The following is a 15,050-nucleotide window of genomic DNA, read 5'->3' on the forward strand; positions in this document are numbered from 1 at the left end:
TGAAGTTTCTGTGTGGAGGGTTTTTCTTACTATACTACTAGACAAAATGTGAGTGTTCAGCACAAGTCTTCTTAACAGAATGCTTGACAAAAATCCTGCAGTATTTTGAAGCTAAAATTCCTTAGACAATGCTTTGTTCATCCTCTTCTTACAACATTATGTAATATTAATACGGTAAAATAGGTAAGACAACAATTCTAGCCAACAATACAAAAAAAAAAAAAAAAAAAAACCCACTTACTTTGGAATTAGATATTCCATCTTCTACTTTCATTTCAGACTGTGCAGCAGATCTTTGTAGCAATTGTTCTTTGGAAGGCTACTATACATGTAATATTCCTGGTGGCAGTTTGTTTCTAAGAAGACATCAGGCTGGACTTGTTGGATGTTATCACCGTTGTTTGCAGAGCATCTAAACCAAAGACAGCAAATTGCAGTGTGATTAATATTCTAGGATTTCCAAAACAAAATTCAGTAAAATGGCTATATATAAAAAATTATAGATGAGCTGAACAATAAACATAATGTTGAACAGTGAATAAAATAAAAGCAAACAAACAGAGAATGCAGACATATGAAAGGGTATAATTTGTTCTCATGCTAAATATATTTTGATTTATTTCACCTTACTTTTTAAATACATCTCTTTAGTTGTATGACCTTGCACAGTGGTTTTGGATAGAATTGGTCTTGCCTAGTGCTGAAATATGTTTTCAAACTGTAATTTTGAAATTTTATTTATCATTAAAATTGTTTCATATAGTTTTCATTGATTTATTTATTATTATTATTTTTTACAAATAAGTACAGCCATCAGCATGGAAAAATCTAGTGTTAATTGTTCTACATCAGACTATGACATACTGAGCACTGGAAAAATCTGCCCAGAGGTGATGTGAAACCTCCTTCTCTGGAAGTAGTCAAAACCTGCCTGGATGTGATCTCAAGCAATATGCTTGAAGCAGGGAGATCAGAGTAGATGATCCCAGTGGTCATTCAACCATTCTGTAACACTTTCCCTCTTCAGGACCCATTAGATTGAAAATTATTCCTGACAGTGACAGCATATTCTCACTAAAAATGTTCACATTTTTCCTCCTTTACATCACATTTTATGGCATGAAAATCAAAAGATAAAAGGATGCATTCCAAATTTAAACTGCAGCCTACCACCAAAGTCTTCTAATCTTTTACACAGGTATTATTGTTATGCCCTGTTCATCTCTGTTTCAGAGATCTTAAGAGATTGAATTTTAGTAGATCAGCAGAAAAATGGCTAACCATTGGCCCTGAAGTGATACACTGCTATGAACACAGATATAAACACTTATATTCAGCTATAGAATTCCCCCTCTGCAACTACAATGCTTGCTTTAACCTATAGAATTGTTAGTCCAGCAGAAGGAATAATTTCTTCACCTACCTATAGTAAAAATGCCAGGAAACTTAAAAAGAAAGAGGCTTTTATTCTACTTTTTTTTTTTTTTTTTTTAAACATTCTCGGTGCATAACTTCTCCTTTGAAGACTTTCTGAATTTGAAGGAGCAAAATATGAAAAGTTTAATAGGAAGCAGCATGGAGGCATGTAGTGGAACACAACAGCTTCTGCTGCTCACTGCAGACATGAGGTGACAGATGCAGAAATTTGTTTTTTACATTCTGATAAATAAAATCAGATAAAGCTGAATACACTTAATGACCATACCATGCACTGACTAAAGAATCATGTAAGATTTTCCCATGTAGAAAACAAGACACAGAATTTCAAGCATGAATCCAGAGCTAGAGATTACACTAAAAATGATTAAGCTTGTTTATTTGCTGATCTGCGGCAAGAAACCATTTAATCATCCATTACAGAACTGCTAAATGCTTTCACTATGAAGTCCTGAGGGAAAAAAAATTGACAAATTTTATCATTTAGAAGTAGAGTTTTAGTAATGTTAGACTAAAGTCCAGAGCTGCACTGTCCTGACCTACTCTTCCTCTATGTTTGGATCAGGATGCCTGTAAAACATAAAGCCCAAAGGCATTTTTAATTCATGTGTAGCTAACCGTAATTTCCCGCAGAGTCAAAGTTAAGTGAAAGGAGTATCATGGTAGTTTGGATTTTTCAAAAGTAAGGTTTCTTTCATCTCAGTTTGTCTTAATCTAAAGATGAAACTCCTTAAACACACTGATAATGGAATCATGAATATTAATAGAGACCATGTTAAATCTAATCTGTAAACCTCAAATACTATAAAATTTGTGCTCCTTAGAAAAAAAAAATACAGTATCAGAAAGTTGAATATGTTCTGGATCCTTGAGATTTTGAAACTGAATTTCAAAAGGCCCCTGTAGAACCAATACCACTTTTGTATCAGGAATTGTATATTAAAAAATAAGAAAAAGCCACAGGTTTACAGATGTAACATTGTAGCTCACAAAAATACATATAAAACTATGGTAGAAACACAAAACTAGTCTGATTTTTTTCTGATTTTTATTTGAAAATATTTTTATGGATATAAGTTGATGGATATTAATGTTCTGTAAACTACAGTACTGGTTCATAAAGAAATACATATTTCATAACTTATGACCTTCTGACTTTCAGAAATCTTCCTGATGTTCTCACAGCGGTATTGCAAACTAATGCTAATATCTCCATTAGGCAAATACTGAAATACAGTAGCTCTACATAGTAAAAATATTAGGAATTGAAATGATACATCCCATATCCAACACTAGGTTTCTCTTATGAGAATCTAATGATAATTAAATGAATACATGCTTTAAAACAGAGTCTTACTGAGAAAAATCATGGCTTCTTAAAATTAAAATGCATTGCTTGACTAAGAGTAATCCATTCTTCTATCAATAGAAGCAGTATTTCCCATCTCACAAAGAAAGAAAGAGGAGAAAAAATGCAAATATTCATGTACTCTTTAAAGTTGTACTGAATTATTTGCAATGTACCATTTATATCAAATGCGCCCTTCAGAATCTTCAACTGACCTGGAACAACATATTATGAGGAAACACTTATTACTTTTTTTAAAAACAAACAAATTCAAGTATTAAGATACAATTTTATCAGCTTACATTCAGCAACTATGGCTCACTTCATACAGCCCTGAAAATGTTTCGGCTTGATTTTGTTCTCTCAAAGGTACTATTCTGAATGCTCCCTTAAGTCCTTCAGCACAATGGAAAGCTCTCAAAACTTCAGTTTTACTGTCATTATGAAACCAGACTTTCATAGATGTTGTAACCTTCTAAGCATGAAATAGTCCATGCTAAAGCCCCATGGTCCTGTTAAGAACTAAGACTTTCATGAGCAATGTTATTTGCTGTCTCAAGGTCTTCCACAGCTAGAAACAAAACAAAAAAATATTAGCCCACTTAATTCATCTATAAAGAAACCAGTACTGTACACAAGTACAGTACAAAAAAAATTGGATATCACACTTTGAAGGTAAATCTTTTAGCTTTATTCATGTATTTTTATCATATAGATGAAGATTCACTCAATTAGAAAATATACATTAACTATAAAAGGTAAGAGGCAATAGCATAATGAAAGCCAGGCTTCTAAAGTTCTGAATGCATAAGTAAACTCCATTTTGTCTGTTCTTTGTAGTACTTTTCTGCTTCTGCTCAGGAGCCTGGAAAACTTTCCAACAGTAATTTTTTGTCAACACATTTTATATGTAAACAGATGGAAAAACATTTCAGAAATTTATTCTGTACCTATAGTATACAAAATAAAAAAATACTAAATGCAATATAGTAGGAGGAAGTGCTGTTTTGCTAGGAGGAATGTATAACAGATAGTAACATCCTTAGGCTCCCATTCTCAAAGCTGTTATATAAGAATCTGAACCACCCTAACATTTTGCCATTTACCATTGAGCCTTTATTGCCAGTAACAGCAGCACTGGTTAACATTTCCTTGCCTTGAAGCCATGCCATCAGTACACAGCCTTGCTCAATAGCCAAAACAGACCTGCTTTCACTTTTTATATGGACCAGAGAATGTGCTGAGGAGGTAGCACTTGTTAGAGTGTTTATAGGGCTCTCATTTATTAGTTCACTACAGCTTTGGGCAACAGATCCAGTACTGTAGTATACTTGCCATAAACTACCTTTAGTTCGCACCAGATTAAGAAAGTGTTCATACAATCATCATCTATAACATCTGAAAGAGATAGGATCAAATACACATTTATGAAAAAACCTTACTAAAGTGAAGGAAAAATCAACAGTTAACTGGTTATGCTAAAATAACATATGAAAGGCCTCTCAGGCTGATCAGCAGCTTAACAGACTGATCCCACTCACATATAAGTTTATTGAAAGGATACAGACAATGTTGCTTTTCTGGATGTGAATCAAGCTTTAGTAAATTTGCTAATCCACAACACTATCTTTTCTACAAATATTCCAGGAAAGTACTTCTCCCATATGTACCTTTAATAACAACTTACAGGACAGACTTGCTAGTTAACCATTTTACAATTGCATGGAACTTCATAAAAGTATATTCTTCTTCTATTGTTCTAGCTAATTTTTTCTGAAATAAAGAAATGGTTTGTCTACATATTTTTGTAGCACTTTCAGTTGTTGACTTGATTTATTTCCATTTCTGGCAACAGCAAGATACTTTCAGCTGCTTTTTTTCTGAGATAAATGTCTTCAATTTTTAGTACAATCACAGCTACAGATCTGGAGTGCATTTCAAGAATTATTATACAGTTAAAACAGTTTTCTTTCCCACTAAAAAAATTCTGTAAAACTGAAAATGACCTCCTGTGTATTTTGAAGGATATTAACCAGAAGCAGACAGCAAATTAAATAGAAAATCTAGAGAAATCACAAAAGAGAATAAAAGAGATTATTCAGAGCAAGAGAAAAGAAGTTGAATATTTAAAGAAAGAAAGCAAATAAGATGTGTAAATGTCAGACAGAGAGAAGAATAAAAAGGGTTTAAAAAGCTAAGGAAAGAAGGGGAAGAAGGAATTCATCTGGAATAAAACAAACATTTCTGTTGTTCTTGCTGTACCAAGAGCTCCTAAGAAAATTCATGAAAAGAAAAGAATTGTGTGACTAATATTTTAGATGAAGTTTTTAGTCAAATGGCTGTAAAATCAGAAGTGGCATTCAATCAAGAGAGATAGGGATTGATCAACATCTGATCAAATGTAACAGGATTATATAATTTGGCAACAGTTGCTGCCATTTGGGCTCTAGAATTACCAGACCTTTCAATTATCCATCAATTACGCACCATGCTCAGCAAAGATCTTGAGCAAGTGTGATAAGTTGCATCAAAGTCTTGACTTCCATATTAACAATGACTCCATCCCAGTGGGAACTGATTCCCAGCAATTTCTTTGTGGAACCACAGTCCATGCAAAGCAGTTAGTCTCCACTGCTCATTTCCGTTACAGGCTGCTGCAAGAAAGCAAGGTAAGGCAACAGCACTTTCATTTTTTAATCTCTTCCCTATTCAGGTGATAGACCTGTAACAAATGACAGTAAGTACTTTCTGGATTGAAGGGGAAGACCTTCTTTGAGAACTGTATTTAGCAGTTTTATCTCTTAGATCTTCCAATTCTTTCTCAGAGCTTCCAGATACATTAGGAGCATCAGAATGTAATATCAGAAGGTTAGTTTTCCATCTCACATGAACTGAGTTCATTATGACAGAGGGAATACCACTGCTGATAACTGGCTCAAGTGAGCACAAAGCACGCATTCTGAATTTGTTGCTTGGGGACCATCATGAAGAGTATCAACGTGAAAAGATGGATAATTAGTATTGGATGGATCACCAAGCTACATGGCTGATTCTGATTATCACAAAATGACTGACAGTCAAAAATGGCAAAGTCTGATCCAATACACATTTTTATCTTATTTTAATTATTTGATGAGATAACCCTTAGTTGTGGAAAGATAAGACCACTAAACTATGTCATTGACACTATTTTCAAACACAGATTTAAGAGACTGTTCAAAAGCATTCAGTCTCCCACATCAAATGTTGTGGGTGGCTTGACATTAGATACCCCACACTTTTCATAGATGCAGTTTGGTAACTGTGAGGTGCGCCCAGACAGATGGGCAATTAAGGTGAGGGGAAAAGAGGTCACTATAGGAGAAATTCCGAAATACAACAGAATTAGTTGTACTTAGACTAAATAATTTCTTATTAGGGAAGTCAATTCTTAAGTTCAATAGTCATATGAAGTTTAATCTCAAAAACTTTTTTGCACATTATCAACTACGTAGAATTTTTTATGGACTCGATCTCATGATCAAAGCCAATTATAGATCTCCTACTGATTTAAGTTTATCCATTATTGGTCTGAAGGGATAATGCTGAAGTGAAAGAAATAACATCTATGAAGAGCTTTAATCAAAACCCTACACCTAGTACAGTGAGAAAATGAGAGTGAAAAAGTGTAGAATACATAATGGCATAGTGATACAAATAAAGAAGAGCTAGCAAAGTCATTTAAAATGAAGTTAAAAGAAGAATGCAATTCTGGATATATATATTTTGAGGCTTTATATAATAAATGTGTGAACTAAAAATATATATATATATATTTCCTGAACTTACATTGGCAGATAAAACAGATAACCTCATTTTTTGTTACTTAAGGTGCCAAATATATTGTCAGTTAAGTATAGTTTCATATACAGTAAAATAGCTATGAACAGCTATTTTATACATTTCCGGTTGTTTTGTTTGTTTGTTTGTTTTTTCCACTTGCAATTAGAGCCACTAAAAATGCCTGTTGTAATCAGTTTTTTTAACAAGCCTATTTTTCTTCTTACTCAGAATGCCTATATTTGCCTCCCTGGTTTATCAAAACTGCATTAAAACAGAACTTTACTTCACTCCTCTTCTCCTACAGGATTAACCTGTGATAATCTAGAGTGGACACAGAGGTAACTTCATAAAAAAATCTAAAAACTTGTTTCTAAATTGTAAGTCCTGTGCTACATATGAAGTTCATGTTAAGCTCTTTTGAAATTAATGCATTTCTCAAGTTTAGAAACCAGGATAAGCACTTTCCTTTATCAACATTAATGTTACTATATTTTCTTTTAACAATCCTAACCACAAGTTTTAGGAAGTTTAGAAATTCCATCTCTAATTTTCATGACCACCCAATATTTCTGCCCAGTTATCCAGAAACTGGATGTTCTTCCACTATGCAGCATTAGCGTCATAGGCTGAACTCTGAATGGGGATTTAGAGTAAGTGCCTACAGCACACTAGCAAAAAAGATACAGCTCTCAATTTGTTACAAGACAAAGATTAATTCAGAAATGCAAATGCCCATAAAAGATTAAGAGGATACTACAGGCAAGCTACCCACAATAAAAGTACATACATCATTATTAGTGTTGTGCCCTGCTTGAATCTAGAATCACTAAACTAGTAGCTCATATTTCATCAACACAAGTTTTTCTGGCCTTCTTTATTCTTTTATATTAATAGATAAATTACATTACTAGAAATTTAAGGAAAAAAAAATCATTTGTTGAGGAACATATTTGTTACTTGATTTTGACAAAACTCAATTGGGAGCTTTTAAACGTGGAAGGAAATGTTCTTCCAAGTGTAAGTGTAGAACAATAAAATCAAGCAAAGCGAAACAGAATAAAATCTTCCAGTAACAGTAAATCTTAAGTACTTTTATTATTAGCTTTCTTAGAACGCCATACAATAAATCCTCCATATTATGAGTAGTGCCACATGTTTTGGAAAGGACACATTTATAGAGAAATTATTTCTTAACATATAATCCACCTACAGAAAATAAAGAAGTATTCTGCATCACTACAAAATATGAAACAGATTTCACTACATTATTGTGCAGCAAAGAAGGTAATGACAGTGTCTTCTAATAAGCTACAAGCTCAATGGAGCAAGAGAAGACAACAAAGGAGATCAGCTCACCCTTTCAAACAACCAATAACAACTCCAAAGAAATACAATCTCTATTCAGACAGATAGTACTCCTTCAGCTACTAACACTTAAGTGAAGGCAAGGAAGGGTGCACATTGGATCCACTCCTTCCAGTGACTCAGGTGTATTGCCTGCACCTGAGCTCCCTGGATTAGCCACACCTTCTCATTTGGTGCTCAATCACTGGTTCAGGCTGCAGCCTAGAAGTTCCGCTGCATTTATCCATGAATGTTAGAGAAGAAAACAAATGCAATTTGAAATACAGGTGTGCAGTAAAAAAAGAAAATACGCAAATTACATTTTCATAGAATATAAGAACACAAAGTAGATTTTAAGCAAATAAAAGATGCTACAGAATATTGAAGCAACAGTTCATATACATAATACATAAGCAACAGTATTTATAGAGAGAAAGAGGGATTTGAATGTTTATTCAAATGTCTTTATTAGCCAAATACCATATTCCTAGGACCAAGGTAATCTCAGAAGAAAGAAATGCCTTTCAAAGCCAGTGCCAGCTCCCTCTTTTGAACTGTCAACAGAAGTATTTTTTTATTGCTCAAAGAAAGGTTTTAATTTGCTATGCTAAGTAATAAAGAAATAGTAAGTTTCAGCATACCTGAAAGACCATTTCGGGGAAGGGTTTAATGTACTCCAAAGGCTTAAAGGCGAGTTTAATCTTTTAAGTGTTCTTAGCACTGTATCTTTATATCCATTTCCTTTTCACTGCTTGGTCTTGTGGTGGGTAAATGGCAGAGCTATGTTTGAGGTGGTCATTTTGTTAACTAGAATGACAGTGACTCCACAGACACAGTCCCCTGAATAGTGGTTTGTACAGTGGGTTAAAAAAAAAATTTGCACCCAAGAAACATGAGAAGCAGTCAAGGAAATAATAAAGGCACTTTAGATCTGCTTACAGATTAAACCTCCCAAAATTATTTTCTGTAGATTAGCTCATCATGACACCACACATAGAAGTAATATGGGAAATAACTATGAAATTCCTAAGTACTAAATGTATGTCTACTGGCTTTGCATAGTATCAGATAATGCAGCATTAAACCATAATAACAATGATAAAGAAAAAGAATGCACTTCTACAGTTTAACCCATAGATCATCGATTCATAGAATAATAGAATGGCCTGGGTTGAAAAGGACCATAATGATCATCTAGTTTCAAGCCCCCTGCTATATGCAGGGTGGCCAACCACCAGACCAGGCTACCCAGAGAGACATCCAGCCTGGCTTTGGATGCCTCCAGGAATGGGGCATCTACAGACTCCTTGGGCAACCTGTTCCAGTGTGTCACCACCCTCTGTGTGAAAAACTTCCTCCTAATATGTAACCTAAGCCTCCCCTGTCTCAGTTTAAAACCATTCCCCCTTGTCCTATCACTATCCACCCTCGTGAACTGTCATTTCCCCTCCTGTTTATACACTCCCTTCAAGTACTGGAAGGCCACAATGAGGTTTCCCCAGAGCCTTCTCTTCTCTGAGCCAAACAAGCCCAGTTCCCTCAACCTTTCCTCATAGAAGTGGTGCTCCAGCCCTCTGATCATCTTAGTGGCCCTCCTCTGGACCCATAACTTACTGTTATGATGTAATTTGTAGAACTGAATGAATAGATAGATCAGAACACATGGTAAGATTTTTAAAGCACTTTCAGAAAAGTGTTCATTACAATAGTGCCATGCCTTGAATCTTATTACAGCAGTGAACTTTGAATGAAAATGCAAAAAATCCATTTCACTCTATTGTATCTGTCTCAACATTCTATCACTTTTAGATAGATAAATGTACTTCATTTCCTTATTAACCAATTCTAACAGTTTAAATTACCTTTCCATCTTTAATAGTAAATTTTGTTTTTCAAAGATTTTCATAGTAAAAATCCTCTGAAAACTATGGATCAGAGTTATACAACAAATTCATATCTTGAGATTTCTAGATTTTTCAATAGAAATGTGAAAGTGTTTAAACATGCTAGAAATGTATATGTCATATCTTGACCTAGTGCCTATCAGGAAACTGGTAGATGACCATGTTAACATTTGAAATTTAGTTTAAATGTTCTTTAATTAAAAAGCAATACATGTCTGGCTATGTGATATAATAGAGACATAAGGTAGGAAATTATCACACATAAAACTCATCAGAGTTTCTTCATTTGCTAAAATACATCCGAATTGCTTTAAGAATGAATGTGATCACATACTCAAATAAGGAAGCCTTAAGTTCTTCTCAACAAATATCCTGTACAACACTGATAAATTGTATCTGCAGAATTGTTCTAATCTGCAATTTTTGTAGCAATGATCATGTAATGTCATGATAAATATAATTTTATGTAAATACTGCAAAAGAAAATGTGACAAATGTGTATATGTGTATAAACATGTCTCAGAAATCTCTGACACATTTATAAACCTAAAACAAGAACATGTTTACCTACCAGATATGAAATCTCAATACTATTTAGCAGTAGCTGCTATGAACTGGAAGGATCTGAGCCAAAAACAACTCAAGACCTAGCTGAACCTACTTTGTGCAGTGGATTGTGACATCCACAGTTCCCTTCCAATCTAAAATACTGGATACTAATATCTAAATAGTATCTATATATATACATATCTAATAGATACTAAATAGTATACTAAAATTCTAATCTTCTAAACAAATTCTATTAGGTATTTTTATCATTACACTGCCTTGTCAGGTTGGAGTTGATGGACAATCTGTCTCCATTTCTTGAATATAATACTCCCTCTTTATACTGAAATACATGATCTTCTTCAGTCAGAGAAGTCAGATACACTGCTTCTCCCAGTGCTTCAGCATGGATATTGAAGAGAACACCAGTAGTCAAGAGAGAGAGCAAGAGTTTCTCCCTGCAGTATGTGGGGACAGATTTTAGAAAAGGATAGAGTTTTAGACCCAGTCCATGCAATTTTATGTGCTTGAGAATTCTGAGTAACTTCTTGGTATTTTGTTCAAGTTAAAGCTTGGAGATGAAACCTGTCCTTCTCTCCTCTCCTCTGGCAACATAAAATGAGTAGATAATCTCTACAAAATGAATTCATGTTACTCAAAACTTAACAATAGAATAGCAGTTTTAAAAATCCACCTACAGGAAAAGAAGGTCATCTGTTATCTTTGGATTGCACATTCATCTGTAAGAGAACCTTCATCTTTCCTTCTTTCTTAATATGCTGACTAGTTGAATCATGCTGCCAGGATCCCACTGGCACCATGAGCAGTGTGTAAGGTTTTATTAGGCAGCACAGTGCAGTATCCATTGTGTGGCAGTCAGATTCTAACACTGTATTACAGGACTGAGAAATAAACATGACAAACTATACTCATAGATCATTCTGTATTTAATCATTTGGAATGCTACACTTAAAAGCCCTCTTCTGCAAAATTATTTATTTGATGCTCTGTAAGTTTTGATTTCACCACTTCTAAAACATTTTATTTTGACATGTAGCAGATTGGTTTAGCCAAATTATTAAGGAAAAGGTTAGCACAAACCTTATGGAATTTTTGATTACTCCTTTTAATATCAGGTTCAAAATGACTTGCATTCATAATCAGTTCTTACTATCTAAAAAGATCAACTACAGTAAAGAAGAATTTGAAAGGCAATTCAATCCAGTAAATTGTTAAATCAGTTCTCATCTCTAGAAAAAAATTAAACAGCTTAACTGTAGAGACCACATTCTGTAGCAAGTGATGGGTTTTTAAGCACTGTGCACTGCATGCTTCTGTATCTGTGATAAAATGAGCTGTCACTTGTTAATGCTAATGGGTTTCAATGCTGAGTGACATCTTAGAGAGATCACTACCTGCGGTGAAGGAGAACAATAAAAGAATCTAGATATGGAAACGCAGAATCAAAATATTTGGTTTTATTTAGGGCTTTCCATGTCACAGACAAAGAAGGAACAATCTATAAAGCAGAGGAAGAAAGAAGTGCACAGGTCATGAACATTTTGCACAGTCTACCAGGTAGAGTCTGTGCATAACATCCAAATGTATTGAGTACAAGTGGTCTCCCCATTAAACAAACTGTTTTTCAGTCATGCTGAAAGGGTAGTAGCAATTCATTTTTTTTCAGTTGTGATACTTATATTTTTTATTTATGTATATAACACTGCTCTTCTATATAAAAATAAGTTGCGTCCTTTCTCCCCTGGTGATTTGTAGTAAAGCAGAATGTAAAGGAATGTTTGGTTGGGAAAGTAAAGTCCTTCTATGAAGTCAAAGAAAGTATACCAGGTACCATGATGTTCATTCAAAACAAACAAACAAACAAAAAGGGTAGTTGTTGGTGAAGACAGCACATCTTTATGCATTTATGAAGAGAAGATGAGAAACCAAGAATGCATGATTTCTTTTAAAGTCTGAACTACATCAATTGCAAGCAGTAGTGCATAGATAGAGTGTTAAAAATAAATGTGTAAGAGTATTTATTTTTGTAATGTAATATTTTCTCATTTTTTTATTGTTTACATTTCATGCAGCAAACAAATGTGATTTTTTTTCTTTCTTTAAAGAAAAGAGACTGAAATGAAAATGTTCAAACTTAGTTCCTCTGCCTTCCTTTCAAGTGATCTTCACATTATTATTTATGATATTTATAGCAGCTATAATGAAAAGTGTATATGCATAAATTAACAATGAAACTCATTAAATCCAAGATAAATTTTTATAGTATTTCTAAGGCCTTGGCACAAAGATAAAAACCTGAAGGAACATGACCAGGATAGTGATACTTTATTGCTGCTTTACTGAGGCAAGACAGCTCTGGCTCCTTGTCAGGGTATAATAGCCACGTATTTACATAAGTCATTAACAGAAAATTGTTCCTTCACCACAACTTAAAAATACATTTCAATCCTTGCATTTTCCTATCCAAAATTCAACCAAAGAACTATTCTGAAATCAAGATTTCTATTCATGATGGTGGGGACAAAGACTATGGAGAACACCAGCAGTTCTTCAGGTGCCCCAAAAAAATAAGGTGAAAGACATTCCTCATCAAAGTTAATGAAGACCCTGTATTTGCCTAAGGGCCAATGGCTTGTTCTGAATTTATAAACAGAAAATCCAGGAAAAATAAGGATAAGGGAAACATAACATCCAAGATTAATAGCTTGCAGACTAGAAGATTTGACAACCCTTTTCTACTTTGCAATAGACCAAGTTTTCTACATTATTAAAAATGTCATTCTGCAACAAGGTTTTAAGAATGCAGGAATAATAAACAGATTAAACAAGGAAGAAATCACTATAGTGCAAGACAGGAAACAGGAAGGAAACCCTTGCCATATTCTCTGTCCACAGAGCTACAAGCTCCCTTCTCCCAGAAAACAACGAAATAGAAATTATCTCATTCAATGTAATATATACTCTCATCTAAATTAAGTAGCAAATATCATAGAATCACAGAATCATAGAGTCCCTAGAGTTGGAAGGGACCTCTGCAGGCAATCTAGTCCAACTCCCCTGCAATGACCACGGACATCACATCTGGATCAGGTTTCCCAGGGCCTTATCCAGCCTCTCCTTGAAAGTCTCCAAGGCAAGGAGATATGTAGATAAGGCCGTGGGCAACAGACATAACCATGAATTGAATTTAAAAGAACTCTGTAACTACTTCCCCAGACTTAGTGGCAAAATGGATTTGTCATGATTCATAGTGATGAGAAAGTTACGACCTTGTCCTTAATTCTCATATGAAAGTAAAGAAGACTGAAACAGCAGCTGTATAATTAGCCTTCTTCCCTATCATGAGAACTATATATTCCTTAGCACCTACATTGCAATTTACTACTGGTTTGATCTTTTTCTTTATCCATTTAATTACCACGGGTGTTAATTTGGGGCTACATATGCTGGTAATGTAATGTATGCTTATGTCTTGTGGGGAGTGAATAGACCACCAATAGACCACTACATTGGGAAATGAATAGACCACAGCGAATGGGAAATTAATCACAGGACAGAAAGCTTTCAAAATTCATGGCAATTCTGAGTAGGTTCAGTTCAAAACACTGAGACAAGTTTAATAAGGAGATATAAAATTAAGTAATTCTTTCGGCTGACAGTTTTAATGTGTCCATGATAGCAAAATTGTTTTCATAAGATGGGACAGCCCATGACTCTGCCATATGTGAAGTAAAATCTCTGAAACTGATTTTTTTTTCACCCCCACCATATCAGTGTTTCAAATCCAGGGTATCAATAAACCTGCTCATTGCTCACCTGATTTTCATACTGATTCTTTGCCAATAGGCAATAGGTGCCATCTCTAAACCACATTTAATTGCCTTAGGAATCCATAGTAAATCTTTACAAAGCTAATGGCAACAAGGGAGGATTTATACCTTATAACACCTCCTGTTTTGTATGCCTGTGAGCAAAAAAGGAACATTCACTACCAAAGCATTCAGATAGCCTGTAAAGATTTAACTCCCTGAAGATTAATAACTGTTTATAATTCTTTCCCATAAGAGGTATCCTATAAAATGAATTACTGTTAATTATGGTATCACAAACAAAAGATACTCAATTTGTGCCAGGGTGTTCCAGCAATAACAATATAAGATTAAATTTAATGAGACTTTTCTCTAAGGTCCTAAGCAACAATCCTTTTAGTGGATGTTATGGCAGAAGATGTTCTAGTGATTTAATTTAAAGTACATAAAATATGTGCAAAGCCTAATACTACTGAGATGGAAAAGCAGAGACTAAAAGGCAAATTGACTTATCATTGGCATCTGTTAGTTTTTACTAGTTAGATCATATTCTTAGGAAATCATTCTACAAAACTAGTATTTTCCTTTGAAGAGGAAATTGAAATGACCTTTAAATTAAAGAGAGTTTGGCATTTACTACCTAGTGATAACTTCCCTTTTTTGTACTTGTATCAATTTTAATTCCCTAAGTACGTCACTGATTCTGAAAATATGTGTAACATCACATGACAGAAAGCATTTCCACTGGCAATTCCTATTAAAATTTGTCATTATTTTTATATTTATCACATAAACAAAGCTTTGTAGCCTGATTTA

General features: G+C 34.2%; 1 long non-coding RNA gene across 1 annotated transcript in view; it reads right to left on the reverse strand.

Moving 5' to 3' along the window:
- Positions 1 to 247: 247 nt before the first annotated feature.
- The window catches only part of LOC121109890, a 59,526-nt gene continuing 44,723 nt past the window's right edge, over positions 248 to 15,050 (reverse strand). The window contains exon 6 of the long non-coding RNA XR_005857684.1: positions 248 to 412. This is a non-coding gene — a long non-coding RNA (uncharacterized LOC121109890). The remainder of the gene's footprint in view (positions 413 to 15,050) is intronic.

The sequence above is a fragment of the Gallus gallus genome, chromosome 2 (assembly GCF_016699485.2).
Source record: "Gallus gallus isolate bGalGal1 chromosome 2, bGalGal1.mat.broiler.GRCg7b, whole genome shotgun sequence".
Classification (NCBI taxonomy): Eukaryota; Metazoa; Chordata; class Aves; order Galliformes; family Phasianidae; genus Gallus; species Gallus gallus.